The sequence below is a fragment of the Euleptes europaea genome, chromosome 11 (assembly GCF_029931775.1).
Source record: "Euleptes europaea isolate rEulEur1 chromosome 11, rEulEur1.hap1, whole genome shotgun sequence".
NCBI lineage: Eukaryota > Metazoa > Chordata > Lepidosauria > Squamata > Sphaerodactylidae > Euleptes > Euleptes europaea.
The window spans coordinates 45,762,915-45,780,131 of NC_079322.1; positions in this window are offsets into that span (position 1 = coordinate 45,762,915).

Consider the following 17,217-nt stretch of genomic DNA (forward strand, 5'->3'; position numbering starts at 1 on the left):
TCTTACCTGTACTCAGGACACTCAGGAATTGACATTGACTTACCTGACTCCCAGGATATTTATACATTGAACTTTTTTGCTGCTGGACTGCTATTGATATCTATATGTGTATCTGGTTATTACCTTGTTGTATGTATTGTTCACTTTTGCACCTTCCTTCACCTTTATAAATTAGTACTTTAATATATATACTGTGTGAGTGCTGCCTGGATTCTTTCCATTATCCATACAGCACTGAGCCTTTCTTTCTCCAGCCTCCAGGTGGTGGCTGGAGATCTATTCCAACTGATCTTCAGGCAACAGATCAGTTCACCAGGAGAAAATGGCTGCTTTGAAAGGAGGACTCTATGGCATTGCCCAAATGACTGCCCCTTGGCTCCCCAAAACCCACCCTCCTCAGGCTCCACCTCCCAAATCTCCAGATAACAGACACCCTGTAGTAGGTAGGTGAGGCTGAGAGAGTGTGACTGGCCCAAGGTCACCCAGCTAGCTTTGTGGGTAGGAGTGGGGAAACAGCTCACCAGATTAACTTCCGCTGCTCATGTGGAGGAGTGAGGAATCAAACCCAGTTCTCCAGATCAGAGTCCACTGCTCCAAACCATCGCTTTTAACCACTACACATTGGCTGCATTCTTTCCAAAAAGATAAGAATAAAGTAGGTTTGGGATACAGTGTATTGAGAGTGGGGGGAAAGTTGGAATGACACTCATTAGAACATAACATTGTACAGACTCTTTAAAAAAAGTTCCAGTTTTGATGATAAAGAGGAGAAAAAATCTCTGTGTAGAAGCAGCCTACGTCAGAAATCACCTTTTGTAAAATTTATTCCCCTCAAAGTTTTGAAAACAATGAGCTTATAAATAATGCTTTACCTGTGAACATCTTTTACAAGGCTGAACTGAAGAAACTTTTGTCTCCTTAGATTCCCAGCACTGCCATTATGGGGTGGCATTATATTCCAGACCTAAAACAGGCTCTAAACCAGAGACAATAAGTGCTAAAAATGGTTTAAAAGGAAGTTCTGAATACAGAGCTTTATTAAAGAACGTGTTGATATTATGAAATATAGTGTTCAGGGAGCCCCCCCCCCCCAGATGGCCCGGGCTGGCCTGATCTCTTCAGATCTTGGAAGCTAAGCAGGGTTAGTACTTGGGTTAGTAACCTGGTTAGTACTTGGATGGAAAACCATCAAGGAAGTCCAAGGTTGCTACGCAGAGGCAGGCAATTCAAACCACCTCTGAACGTCGCTTGCCTTGAAAACCCTATGGGGTCGCCGTAAGTCGGCTGCAACTTGATGGCACATACCATCACTCTTCAGGGAAGACCAGGTATGGCTGCAACAGCGGTCTTCCAGGAAAGGAGTGGGTAAAGACAAGTATATGCTTGAATAAAATGTGTTTGCACCAATAAAGATTTGCAAATAATGCCTCGTACGCGGGGGTTTACAGAGGTGCTGTTGTCACCATTTTTTTCTGATGGCGAAGAAAGACCTGAAGAATATGGTAAAACCATTTCCAAACATGTATGAATCTAGCAGTATTTACATTTGTCCACAGAATGTTTCTCTTTAGCATTCCAGTTACAGAGTGCCAGCTTTAACTGAAATTCTATGCAGTGGGAAGAGCCAGTCTTCATGACAACAATGTAGATTAAACACCATGTATAACATATGATTGTATTGCAAACTTGGAAAAGATGGCCCTGAAGAAGTAACTCCATACATGTCCATACTCCTTGTCATTGCACTTATAAAAAGACTGATGACTAGACAAAGCTAAAAATAGTTAACCGTAAATTTGGTGTGGCAGCCTCCATTTTATCTGCAAAGCTTTTATCAACATAAAACCTCCAGTGAGAACACTTGGATTCCTTAAAGGATTCTTTAAACAGCAGCAAGGATACCACCAAGTCTTTTTTAAAGTGCTAAAACACCCTGAAGTAATTCGCTCAGCATGACTCCTTACAGCAAGAATATTTTTTTAAAAAACAGTTCTGAAGCAAAACTAAACATCAAAACATGATACTTTTAATAGGTGTGACAAAAACCATGTTTGAAATAAAACTACCTTGGAACTCTATAAGGACAGATCAAATGACAAAAGAATGGAAATAAACTTTAATTTCTTATAGTAAAATTATGTCATCACAAACATAACCAACAGCAGGATTAAACACTAAACAGCCTTAAATGTAGAAAATGTAACTTTAAGCCGTAGGGGAGTAGATACCTTCTTTAACTTTGAAGTAATTGTTGACAATATAAGACACTCACTGAAATTTGGACGCAAATGTGTTTCTGTTTCAGCGTGACTCACCGATAGGCATTCAGATTGAGTAGGGTGCATAACCTTGTAGTTTGAACCAAATAGAGTTTTGCCTCTTCATCTTTAATGTTCTGAATGCTGTCTTTATCACCACCTGGATGCACATAAAGTATAGTAACATATGAAGAACAATGGTATCTTCTCTAAATTTAGATATCACACATTCATCACAGGAAATGGCAAACCAAGTAACTTTAAAAAAGCAGTAAACGTAGAGCTTCCGGAGTGATTGACCATTGAGATGTTAGAACAACAGACACACATTGGCCCATCTCTACTGATTACAGCTGCAGCTGTGTACTCAGATAAGCCTCCAAATTTCAGTGCCAATGAGTGTATGTAATTAGACCCAAAATGAAAGCTTATAAAACTGAATATAGCAGAAGTTGGAAGCAATGCAATTTTCGTTCAGTTTTCAAGTTGCTTGCTAGAGTAGGGATCCCAAACCTTATATGAGCATGTGGGCAGGTTTGCACTTTTGAGAATGTTGAATGGGTACCATCACGAAATATCTGCCAGCGTGGTGTAGTGGTTAAGAGCGGTGGAGTCTGATCTGGAGGACCAGGTTTGATTCTGCACTCCTCCACATGGGAGGTGGAGGCTAATCTGGGGAACTAGATTTGTTTCCCCACTCCTACACATGAAGCCAGCTGGATGACCTTAGACAAGTCACATTCTCTCCGCCCTACCTACCTCACAGGGTGTCTGTTATGGGGAGGGGAAGGTGATTGTAAGCCGGTTTGAGTCTCCCTTAAGTGGTAGAGAAAGTCGGCATAGAAAAACCAACTCTTCTTCTTCTGCCATGGAGGGCATAAAAACCACAACATGGCTGCTACAGGGGCTGGAACCAGACACAGGATACTGGGCTATTCCAAGCCAAGCATTCTCCCCTGTGACGAAGACAGCTGTTTCTAAAAGGGTGCTCCTTACATAAACAAAGGTGCTGCATCCAGGACTCTTCCAAAGCACCTCCTACTCTACTGAAGAGGGGAAAAGCTAGGATTGACTCTGTTTTGGGGAAGCAGCTAGTGGGCATCAGGAAGCACATCGGTGAGCACAATGGCGCATGTAGGTACCACATTGTGGATAACTCTACTAGAGAGATTGACTTACAACGTTTCCAGGGGAGGACATTGGTTAAGGTGGAATCCCCTTCTCTTTTCTGATTCTTAACATTGTGAAGCAGGCTCCCAACCACAAAGTTCTGTGATCCACTGGGAAATTAACAGAAAAAAATTATCTATTATATGACTAAGCCACAAAGATGGCTAAAAAAGCTATTTCAGTATTGTGTCTGTCTTTGAAAAGAAGGGACTAGATCTATTGTCAGTGAAAGAGGAGGGTAAAAATGGAAGACTTTTTATTATATTAATTGGAAACTTGAAAAACATGCAAGTATCTTTAGAGAAATATGTTGTTCATCCATTTTCACCTTCATATTACTTATATGACACTTAATACCCTGGGGCTATGTAATAATTTCACTTCCATCTCCCAACAAAAATAATGGCAACCAATTGCATAAAAGTTACAAGCTGGCAGGAAACATCCCTTCTCTGTCAACAGCTCAGCATAAATGACTATTACATGTTCTATACATTTGGAATGTAATTCTGACTGAAATCTTGCTGAATTCAGCACTTAAATGTTGTGCTATTGTGTCAGTTGTGTTGCTGAGTCTCGTTAACAACAACATGGTTTCACAATTCAGCAACAAATCAAATTATAAATAGATAACTGTTACTTTGTTTGTATTGCATTGATATGTATAGTGGAGGTATACGCAACATATAGCCTATCACGTTATGAGCAGCTGGCACGGTGTGAAAAAGTCCTCATCATTCACAATACATACATACTTTTCTCAGGTTTGTTTTTAAAAAATAACATTTGTATCCCACTTTTTTGCCAAATCAGGGCCGACAAGGACGCTAACAATTAAAGCCTTACAATAAATATTGACCAGTAAGCCAACTAAAAACCAGAGCTAAAAATGCATATATAAAACAGAAGACCAAAAATTAAAAAAATAAAGCAGTAAGGAGGGATCATTAAGGGAATTCCAGAAAAAAAAAGCACAATCTTCATCCATTGCCCCAAGATAGAAATAGACAGATGAATATGTTTTTGTGCAGCGCTCTGGTTATGGTGGTTATGGCCAGGTTCCTAGGTATCTAGACTATTACAGGAGTATGGCATGCTATTCCTTTCCCCAAGGTGCCTTTGTCCAACCAGCTCATTAGTTACTCGCCATATCTGATACCATTATCATTTAGCTGGGGGGGAAACCCTCTAATATTTTAGAGATTCTACACCTAGTATCATTATATTTAGAGGGGATATAATTCAATAGCAGAGTATGTGTTTTGTATGCAGAGTGCTCTAGGTTCAGTTCCCTACCATCTCCATAGGTAGCAAGAGTTGGACTGATCTTCCTCTGCCTGAGGATTTGCAGAGCCATGATGGTCAGAACAGAAGATACAATGCTATGGTGGTGAGCAAACGTGCCTGACACAGACCTGTGGTGTGAAGACAGTTTCATACGTTCGTAAACCGTATGTATTAATTAAATAACCTCTGGCTCTAAATGTATTGCAGTGGCCTGTATACAACCACATATTCCAAAGACTTAGGGGCAGTTATGTTTTCTCAAGAAGGTGTGATGTCTTCTGCCAAGTCCCTCCTCCTATTGTAGATTCCCACTTTGCTCCTGATGCTAATTGTGAGGGTCCACTGACCACAGGGAACACAATTTGGGTGGATCAGCAGTGGCCCACAGATGGAGGGGAATTGGCAAATAACACTCTCTCTCTTAAGAAAACGTAGATCTCTAGACCTAAGGGACTGGATCCCCCATATGCTAAAAATCTGATATTGTTACTTTTAGCATTTCTACATAAATTAGGTTGTCAACAGCAACAGAATCAATAAAATAGAAGTGTACTGTGGCCTCCATGTAAGCTTGATATTTTTATATTTAATGCCAAAGTGATTTCTCCATGGTTTGAAGTAGTAATATATGTTTACAAGAAAAATATTTAATCAGCCTTTAGAATCTTGGTGTAAGATCTTGGAATGCAGTTAGTTGTTTCTGCAGACTTCTTCGCTGATTTCAATGAGAAGTCATGTGGTGATACAGATGGCATAATTTATGATACAGATACAGATGATGTGGTGATACAGATGGCATAAACCTTGGAAGCTTGCCATGGGCAAAATGTGAGAAAGATCTTATTTGGCAGTTGATTTTTTTTCCTTGCTGAAATACAACATTTATTAAATGCAGGCAGCCCTTACTAATAATCCTCAATCTGCCTTGATCATATTCCAGTGCTGCCTTCTGACATTGTTGAAGCAAACCATGAAACATCTGCAAATGTAAGGCACTGGGTTGCATTGTGTGACAAACTCTGGCTCGGCAATTAAGACAAGATGAGAAACTGGGGGAAAGATAACAAAACTAACTCCAGCTTTATCTACTTTAGGCTTGCCAACCTCCATGTGGAGCCTAGAGATCTTCTGGAATTACAACTGATCTCCAGACAACAAATATCAGTTCCCATAGGAAAATGGCTGCTTAGATGATGGACCTTATGGCATTATACCCTGCTGAGCGCCTTCCCCTCCTCAAACCCTGCCCTCTGTAGAATCCTCCCCTAAAATCTCCAGGAAATAACCCAACCTGGAGCTGGCAACCCTAATCCAGTTGCAGCAGTTGGATGATGTGTGGTGGGCGCTGGATGTGAATGTGTGTCAGGCACGTTTCCTCACCTTTCCTAGTATATTTCCTTCTCCTCTCAATTGCCATTCTTAATGCTCTTCTCTCAGACAAACCTGCATGGATATTGGCCTCCTTTCTTCCACACTTTGTGCCATATTGCTCATGACTCCTGCTTTACTTTTTTGGTTTTCTTTAAAACCTCTCATTTCCCTCAAAATCTGCCCTTCAACAACAGTTGTAGTCATACTTGTTCTGTGTCTTCTGATAGCCTTTTCTGAGCATGATTCCCCGATATGGTCCCCCATGTTCCAGGAAAATAGGCAAGGCTAATACACATTAAGGTTTGTAGTTGGCAGGTAGTTTCCACCTTGAAACAGCCACTGCTGGAGGAATGGGTAAGCTGTAAGCCTCCCTGAGAAGCAGGCCTCATGTCAGGGATGTAAGTAAAATGTGGCTCCTTTTGGTTAATGGTAATGTGGCTGTCCACAAGTCCTGGAGTGAGTTCCACAGGTATAAATTGTCACTTGATAAGACTCAACTGATCTTTCACATCCTTAACCTCCCATACCAAGTAGTGAATTCTCTTTTCTTCATTCTCAAGATGTGTCAGTTCTATGTTATCACTTTAATTACCTTTGGCTTAGTTAGAAAACACTGTTATCCCTTCATTCATCAGCCTAGTAATTTGATGATGCAGAACATAAATCACTTCCCCCTATCTCAGGAGGTTGTGAAAATCAACCAGAACTTGGTGTGCTGCAGATAAATCCTGATTTCATTTGAATTGAATATACCTATTAATAATGACATCTGCACAAAACATCCCAAGAAGTCTGAGCAAGGAACTCGGATTGGAGAAGATGGAGATATTGCAGGATTAAACCTCCTTCCTCCTACAACAAAGCTCAGAACAGTACTACTAGCTAAGCTTCAGCCTAGTAGTTGCAGTTCTCTTTGCACCTAGGCAGAACACTGAAAAAGGTAAGTTGTATAACACCTTAGCTTTTCCGATCAGTACTAATCTGCTTTGTAGCAATAACATTTTGGGACCTATTTGAAATATTCTGCTGAAAAAGCTTGGTTTGACCTTTCACGGATGCCACCCAAAGAATACATGCTTAGTGCTTTTGGGGCCTTGTCAATTTATGGCAAACCATTGTTTAAAGTTCTGGAAAGTATTATAGTTTGTGAAAAGCAAACTGGTACAAGGCTTACTTTGCCTCCCCAATGCAATATCTTAGCTTTCTTTTTCTTTAATATTTGTAGTTAAGATAATTAAGATGGCCACAAGAATGTACCTATAAAACCTGCTTTGTTTGGGGAGAACCCCCCCCCCACACACACACTTTTGTACAGAATGGGTGCATTTTTTCTGTCTTCTATATATAGGGTTGCCAACCTCCAAGTACAAGCTGGAGATCTCCTGATATTACAGCTGATCTCCAGCCGATAGAGCTCAGTTCACCTGGAGAAAATGGCTGCAATTGGACTGTATGACATTGGAGTCCCTCCCCAAACCTCACCCTCCTCAGGCTCCACCCCAAAAATCTCCAGGTATTTCCCTGCCCGGAGCTGGCAACCTTATCTATATAGTAAGGGCCCATATTATGTAATAATGGCTCATATCTCTGTGGGATAATAATATACATTAATCATGTCTACACACCAGCGAAAACGTTCACTGAAGTTCTTTCTAAATGGATGAAACAAAATACAGTTGAGAGCATAATTGCTTTGCAAGAGAGAATAATGTGGCCATAACAACTTGATGTCAAGGTTAAGAAAACCAAGTCCCATTTGGGAGAAAAAGGCCTTTGGCACCTTTTACTCAGAATTTGCTGTGCTTCCACAGAATGTTAAAAACACTTCACAGATCATTTAGCAATAATCACAGCCTTATGCACCAGGCAATGCAGTCCTCTAGCCCAACTAAGATGAACACCATAATACCAGAACTTACATCAGTGTAGCCAGTGAGTATCACATGCTCTCCCAGCAGGGTTGTCAAAGAGACAGTAAGATGAAGTAGGAAAAAAGGCAACCCAGTAATCGTATTGGTTCCATGTTAGTCACACATGGAAGACACCAATCAACTCACATACCTGCAGGAAAACTAAGATATTGCCGCTCATTCCACAAGAACAGAAGAACGGCCATGCTGGATCAGACCAGTGGTCCATCTCGTCCATCATCCTGTCTCACACAGTGGCTGACCAGTTCCTCTGGAGGTCCAACAAGAGGGTATAGAGGCCAGGGCCTTCCCCCAGTGTTGCTTCCTGGCACTGGTATTCAGAAGTTTACTGCCTCTGAATGTGGCGATTCCCTTTAGATATCATGGGTAGGAGCCACAGATAGACCTATCTTCCATGAATCTGCCTAATCCTCTTTTGAAGCCGTCTATGCCTGTGGCCATCACTTAATCCTCTGGCACTGAATTCCACATTTTAACCACTCATTGTATAAAGTAGTATTTCCTTTTGCCCATCCTCAATTTACTGCCCACCAGCTTTATTAGATGCCCTTGAGTTCTAGTATTTTGGAAGAAGGAGAAAAGTTCTCTTTGTCAATTCTCTTCACCTCATGCATAATTTTATAAACTTCTGTCACGTCATTCCCCCCCCCCCTTAGTTGTCTCTTTTCTAAACTGAAACGCCCCAGACTCTTCAGCTTTTCCTCATAGGAATAGTGCTCCAACTCCATAATCATGTTGGCTGCCTTCTTCTGTACTTTGTTCAGCTCTGCAATGTCCTTTTTGAGATACAGTGACCAGAACTGTGCACAGTGTTCCAAATGAGGCAGCACCATAGATCTATATGAGAGCATTATAATATTGGCTATTTTCAGTCCCTTTACTAATAATCTCCAACACAGAGTTTGCCTTTTTCATTGTGATTCTGCGGTGCAAAACGTGTCTGGAAACTTTGATATGTTGGCATGTGGTTAGTCAGTTGACCGTATTAATAACTTGACTTGACGACCTTGGGCTAGTCACAGCTCTCTTAGAGCTCTCTCAGCCTCACCTACCTCACAGGGTGTCTGTTGTGGGGAGGGGAAGGGGATTGTAAGCTGGTTTGATTCTTCCTTAAGTGGTAGAGAAAGTCGGCATATAAAAACCAACTCCTCTTCTCCTCCTCCGCTCACCCCCAGTTCCAGATCATTTATGAACATATTAAATAGCACCAGTCCCAATACTAATCCTTGTGGGGGCCCACTGCTTATTTCTCTCCATTGTGAGAACCTGGAGATTCTTCTTCCCACATTAAGGCTTGGCTTGGGCAAGTCCTGACAATATTGATGGTGATTATTATGAACTACTAAAGGTCATATTCCAAGGTACAGATATAGATATATAATTTTTGATTAACAAGGTGGGTATTCATAAGGATACACCATACAGCTGATAAAATATGATTTTGTTCGCTCTTCTCATAGCCACTAGATGGCAATCTTCAAACATCTGTTCTTAGAACTTACTGGAAAGAACTTCCTTCTAGGTTTAACAATTTCAAATGTATTTCTGGCTATTCCAAGAAGTGATAACATTTTTTTGCTTAAAATTTAGCAGAAGTGTAGTGGTAGATAAGATGAACAACATGTGCAATGGTTTGTATATCTATGGATATTTTGCTGTTCTTTTAATTATCTTTATAGGCCTTATATTGTCTGTGACATCATATCCTCCACACCTCCCCTTTGAAGTGATGTCACATCATTAGGGTTGCCAGCTCCAGGTTGGCAAATATCTGGAGATTTTGGGGGTGGAGCCTGAAGAAGGCAGGGTTTGGAGAGGGGAGGGACTTCAATGCCATAGAGTTCAATTGCCAAAGCAGCCATTTTTCTCCAGGAGAATTGATCTCAGTCGCCTGGAGATCAGTTGAAATAGCAGGAGATCTCCAGCCACCACCTGGAGGTTGACAACCCTACACATCATCTGTAATGCTCTAGGAATTTTCCCAGTCTCTGTGGACTTTATCATAGAGATTGGGAAAATTCCAAAGTAGAGGATGTGCTGTTACATAATTTACATTCCTTGAAACTCCACCCTTCCCAGCCATTGTCCCCAAATCTCCCAGCATTTGTCTGTGCAGGGCTGGTAAACCAAACCAGAAACAAATGGGCAGCTGGTGCAGATTAATTAGCATAGGAAAAAATAGTTTCGCCTGTCCTACTTAACCACACCTCCTCTAGGACCTTTTGAATTGCAAAAGAAGCAGAACAAAGAGAAGTTCATGATATCCTGGAAAGGACTGAGATTAGGGTTAGGGCCTGCATATCTTGAAGCATAGATTCTCCAAGCCAAATTCCCTCCCCAAAATTCTGCCATATTACATGAAAAGGGAATGGGGGAGAACATGTTCCTGCATCATACCATAGCTAGATGGGTAATTTATTGCTCAGCTGTCCCTGAATTTTAGTACTAACTTTCTGAGTTTCAGGGATGGGGAAAAGGATGCTACTCTGCAATGTTATTGGGCTTTGGAAGGGGGATGTCCTAATTGTTTTTCTCTCTTCCCACAATTTCTTGCAGGCCTCCAAGTTGTCATATAAACAAATATTTTATAGAAATGTTATGAGAGCATCTTGTGCCATCACTGACATCAGAGACTGATTGACTTCGTAAAAGATGGAGCATGCATATTAGAGTGACCTCTGGCCATGCTAGTCTCCAGGCACAAATTCAAAATTTTTCTGAGGGGAGGAGTAAGGGAGCTGAGCTATTGTCAAAGTATTCACCAGAAGGCATTTCTTCTTTCGCACAAAAACATTCATTTTGATGCTGCTTATTCTGAATTTCAACCAAAGAAGTAAGCGTCGGCCCTCTTGCAGTTGGAGGCAAACAGACCAGCCTCTGGGGATTCTTTCTCCATTATGATATATCACTTTGAAAAACAGTTGTGCCAAAGAAGTCATAACTCAATACAGAAGATCCCAGGTTCAGTCCCCAGCATCTCTAGTTAGTAGTAGTAGCAGCAGTAGTAGTAGAAGAGTTGGTTTTTATATGCCACCTTTCTCTAGAGAGTGTGACTAGCTCAAGGTCACCCAGCTGGTTTCATGTGTAGGAGTGGAGAAACAAATCCAGTTCGCCAGATTAGAGTCCGCCACTCATGTGGAGGAGTGGGGAATGAAACTCAGTTCTTCAGATCAAAGTCCACCGCTCCAAACAACCACTCTTAACCACTACACCACACTGGCTCTCACCACTCTGGTTAAAAGGACCAGATAGTAGGTGATGTGATCGACCTCTATCTAAGACCCTGGACAGCTGCTGCCAGTCTGAGTAAGCAATATTGATCTTGATAAACCAGTGGTCCCACTCAATATAAGATGTGTGTGTGTAAAGTGCCTTCAAGTCGCAGCCGACTTATGGCGACCCCTTTTGGGGGTTTCATGGCAAGAGACTAACAGAGGTGGTTTGCCAGTGCCTTCCTCTGCACAGCAACCCTGGACTTCCTTGGTGGTCTCCCATCCAAATACTAAGCAGGGCTGTCCCTGCTTAGCTTCTGAGATCTGATGAGATCAGGTTCGCCTGGGCCATCCAGGTCAGGGCAATATAAGGTAGCAGTATCTAATCATTGATCATTGTCTAGTATTTTAAATGGAGGGGGGAAAGAATTAATTAAGTGGAGTTAAAGGTTTAGGTACACAGATGTAGAAGAATGAGATGGTTTAATGATGAGATAGTATGAATGCACAGTGTCAGACTAGGTGAAGAACCATGCAATTTTACACTTTGAAATTCTCACATATGTAAAAAAAATTCTCCACAAACAAGAAAACCAGCATAGCAAGCAACAAGGAATGGAACTTTTCCCCCTGCTCTGCTACCTTTCTTTTTCTGTGCAGCACTACAGAACAACTGACATCCCCCCTCTGGCAATCTGAAGTGTTTCCATCCATTCGACCCTCTCATCTCCATTTCATTCTCATGCATGTTTGAACCAGGCCTCAGTCCAACAAGACTCTGAGAACTGTTTTTCTCCCTATGAATAACTCCACAGAAAGCTCTTGCATTCAGCTCGGCAAAAAGGCTGTCATGAGGAGGCGTCCACTTTGGGATATGTGGAGCTTGTCTTCAGGCAGTGCTTGATAATCAGACAAGAACTGGTTGTAGATAGACCCTCTCTTCCCCACCCCACGAGAAAACCCAAATGGAAATTTCAAGAGAGGCTGCTGCCATATGAAGCTGGCAGAAACGGAAAACTCTGATGTTTGATTATGGTATGCTCCAGTGTTTCCTGCTTCATTCAGTTTTCCTTACAGCTCTTCCTCTGAAGATTTGGCAAGGTATACATTAAGATTTTGTATATGTGATCCACCCAGCCATATCCGCCTTCTTGTTTGTACTTCTTTGGCCATTGTCCTTCCAATGTGTCTTTTCAAGTTCCTCTTAACTTGCCAAAGAATGGTCACAGCAGTAACCTGATATTTCCACACAGTGTGTTGCAGCAAGTCAGATTTTCCTGTTTACAAAATGTGACAGTCTTTCTAGTTATTCAGCATGTGTGGCTTGTTTTGGCAATCAATTGGAACGGTGGATTTAATGCAGTTGCTCAGGGCCAACTTAGACGTGTCAGCAGCAGTTCCGTCTGTTTAAACATGGAACTTCATGCCCCGATCACTTCGAAAGAGCGGGTGGGAGGTCTGGTTTTTAAAATTTCTTTCTTTCAAAAAGAACGGGGGTGGGGGAGAACATCAAGGGGGAAATCTCAAAATCCAGCAACTAAATAGAATTAAAGAAAAAAGGGTATACATAAAGTAGAGACAAAAATATAATAGTGGTGGCGGATAAACACATAAGTTTCTATAAAGGGTTCCCAAATATCTGAAAATAAGTCCATACGCCATTGTCATCTATATGCCATGCATTCAACTACTGATAAAGTTCTAAGGTCCTCGATCCATTGATTTACCAGAGGTGGGCATTTATCTTTCCAGTGCTATACAACAAGTCTTTTAGCTGCAGTAAGGGCATGGAGGGTCTATTTTCTTTGACCATCGGTTAGCCTTCAAGAGACGGGCAGATAGTTTAAAAGTACATGAGTATCGTAAAAAATCAATGAATATTCTAAGACAAAATTGATATGAGTAATAATGTCTTCCCAGAAAAAAACAAATGACTGGACATGCCCAAAGCATATGTTTAAAAGACGTGCCTTATGAGTTATAGAGCCCCATGGCGGAGTGGTAAGCTGCAGTACTGCAGTCAAAAGCCCTGCTCACGACCTGAGTTTGATCCCGACGGAAGTCGGTTTCAGGTAGCCAGCTCAAGGTTGACTCAGCCTTTCACCCTTCCAAGGCTGGTAAAATGAGCACCCAGCTTGCTGGGGGTAGAGAGTAGATGACTGGGGAAGGCAATGGCAAACCACCCTGTAAACATAGTCTGCCTAGTAAACATCAGGATGTGATATCATCCCATGGGTCAGTAATGACCCGGTGCTTGCACAGGGGACTCTTTACCTTGTGACTTACAATGCCAGCAGTTAGAAACTTTACTAAGTCCTTTGTTGAAGAGTCACTGAAGTATCCAGTGTTGTCCTCTATATTATAAACATATTTTTTTCTGGTTAAATCGCAACATAAGATCCATGGAGAAAGCAGGTTTAAACTTTAAGACCACATCCCATTGCTTTGGCAAAATAGGGCTATCAAGCTCCTTATTCCATTCATTCTTCAGTCTTTGCATATCATATTGATTAATTGACATCAAATATTTATAAACAAATATTTCGTTTTCTGCCTTGATTCAATTAGAGATTCCTGGAGCAAAAGGGACTCTGAGACATTTAATGCTGCAGGGTCATATTTAGATACCAACAAATTTTGCAATTGTAAATATTGCCATTCTACAGAAGGTGACAAATCATTTCTAGACCTTAGCTGAGAAAATGACAAAAACTCAGCATCATAGTCTATCAATTGGCCCAATATAAAATAATCCTCCTATCGGTCCAAGCCTTTCATAAAAAAGATTTCTTTTTTTATCTGTAGATCTGGATTGGCCCGTAATGTTAATTCAGCATGTGAAAATGGATCAAATTGATATTGTCTTGACATTATGCACCATTCTTCTCTACCTGCAGAAATTGCAGGAGGAATGGGATCTACGTTAGCACAGGTGGACCGTAAAGCATTCCACTTGAAGAGGGGCTCTAGACAAGAGGCCTCCAAAGCAGCCCAAGACAGATAGTCCAGTTGCAAGTGGGAGGTCTGATTTTAACAACAAAAATGGCACTGTGGGAAAGAGTGAAGGACCGTCCTCCTTCCCCCACATACAGAGAGTTGACCTCCAGGCAGCTTCTTTTTTAGAGAGTTTTTCTCTGCAGCCTAACGTTGATTCCAGAAATGATCTCAGCTGGCTGAAAAGTGCTTGAGGAGAAGGTCTGTTGGCAAGTAAAACATAGGCTCAACGCTGCTCCTCAACCGACCCTTTTTGCTTTTAAAACTGGATCCAACCCCCTGCCTTTCTTTGCTTTGACATATAGGATTGACATAATGATATTTATTTTCTGTTTATTTCATAAGTCCCACCCTTCCTCCAAGAAGCTCGGAGCACCACACATTCTTCCATGTGCCTCCATTTTGTCATAATCTGTGATGGAGTTTAGGCTGAGAGAGAGAGAGTGACTGGCCCAAGGTCACCCAACAAGCTTCATGACAGAGTGGGGTTTTCAACCCGAGAATCCAACATCCTAGTCCATGACTCTAACCATTACACCTCACTGGCTCATATTCATTTATCATATTTATTCACCAAGAGGGCTAAATATATTTCTAAACAAAATAAGCATCTTTAATTTTTCACAGAAGTAATACTTCTGGCTGTTGGGATTATGCTAAAAATATGATCCTCAAATGAAAATATAAGGTTTTCCACAACAAAATTTAAGTCGGCATTAAGCCAGTGTCTAAAGAAAGGATATGTCTACATGGTATACAGCCACATGTTTCTTTGCTGGTTCCCCCCCCCCCCAAACACAGCAATTATCTCTGCAGCTGAACAGTCAAACCACGGTTCAGTTTACAAAGCAATTCGGCTATCAGATTTCTTTGGTGCTGTCTAAACCCATGCAGAATACAAGTACCACATACAACACATATCATTACATCTGCCTTTGTGAAGAAGGTTGTGTGAATAGTGCATGACTAGAAAGAAAGTCTAGATAAATTTATTGAGTGTAACTTTGCTTCCATCAGGGGAGATTAAAGCGATTTATCCGGAGCCAAACTGGAAATTTGGAGAAAGGAAGAAAGTTTGCATTAAATTATATTTTGGTTGCTATAAATCAACATTACAGTTTATGAGCACATGCAACAAAACAAAACCATCCCCCCTCCACCATTCAGAAGACCAACAAAATCCCAAAGGCAATTGGAAAAGGAATGGGGGAGGGAGGAGAGAAAATAGCAGGCAAAAACAAAACAGATGACTAAGGTTTTCCATTATAATTTTTTCTTACTAAATCAATCTGTCACAGAGTATATCTAGGAATAGGCTTGCTTCTGCCTACAGTTCAAAGAGTAACTTTTCATGAAGTTTGGAGAATGTTGATCTGGTCCTTCAGTTCAGGGAAGGAAAGGGTGTAATCCCAAAAGGGTCTTCTCAAGCATTAACAGGATACCTAGGAGCCTATAAGCTTTCTTACCCTGCCTTATGAGTCACACTTGGACCATCATGAACCCTTCATCTCAGAGCCTTCTGCTGAACTGGAGGTCTCTCCACAATTGACTTCTCAAGCCTCACGAAGCCCTCAACCACCCCCACCCACCTGTCAGGGTACCTGCCGGCATAACCAGGCAAGGCACCTTTGAGAGCTAGTAGCCTGCTCCTAGAAGGGTGAGGTTGCACGTCCACCTCCTTGCAAGAATATTTAAGGCCTCAGTTCACCCTCCACCTTCACTGGAACAACATCTAAGTGTTAGCACTGTTGTCTTTAGCCCCTGTCTTGACTCTTGCACCTCAGTCTTGAGCAGGACAAAACTGGATTTTGCTCATGTAGGTCAGAGAGAGCCAGTGTGGTGTGGTTAAGAGCAGCAGACTCGAATCTGGAGAACCAGGTTTGATTCCCCACTCCTCCATGCTGGGTGACTTTGGGCTAGTCACAGTTCTTTCAGAATTCTCTCAGCCCCACTTACCTTAAAAGGTGCTTCTTGGAGGGTGGGGAGGGAAGGAGATTGTAAGCTGCTTTGAGACCCCTTTTGGTAAAGAAAAGCGGCCTATAAAAACCAACTCTTCTCCTTTGACCGCCCCCCCCCGCCCCCCAGCACAGTCTTTTTTGGCAGTCAAAGGGAACCCCTTTTTTTTTCACCAGCAGAAAATTTGATTGGATCCAGTACAAATTATTTGTCAATTTAGATGAAACAATGGACAATAACACAAACCTGGGAGATTTTATTAGCTCTTGTTTTGTAAGGGGAGGAGAGGGAGGCTTGTTCTAGTAGCACCAAACCATCTGAACAAAGCCAATGCGTGTCCCAGATTTTGATCAGTAGAGGAGTGAGTTTCTAACAGTGCATTCCTAAGGAGAGTTACTCCAGTCTAAGCCTGTCGAAATGAATGGGCTTAGACTGGAGTAACTCTCCTTAGGAATGCACTGTAAGTGATGCTTCTGCCATGCACACAAAAAACAAATCCATATGGAGAAGCGATACATATGAAGAAGAGCGGAATATCACCTCAACTGTAAAATATGGCAACAATATTGATAAGCGAGACCTCGTACTGTGAACAAAATAACCCCACTCCCTGAATTTGGATATTTCTAGGACAGAAACTTCACCCCAGTAGCATTCATTGAAAAGGCACACAAGTAGCCACAGCCAATGTCATCCTTCTTGCCGCAACTAACAAAAAGAATTTCTCTTCTTAATGGTTAAAAGCCAGTCCTTCACAGGTTTTAATCTTTTTCATCTTACCCCTCCAGATTTTCCCCCCTTTTGCCTCCTACTCCATTTCATATTGTAACATGCACGCTAAGAACAAGGAAGGAAACAGGAATGTTTCCACCTGGGGCACGCTCTGTAACATTTTTCTTCTTCGCAGAGTTAATGTCCGGATCCAAGACCCTTAAAGTCAATGGAAATACCTCCGCTGACGTCAGTGGGCTTTAGTACAGACCCTCGGGTACCAAAGCAATAGATGCCTTAATGAAACCACAGATGACTCTCATATCT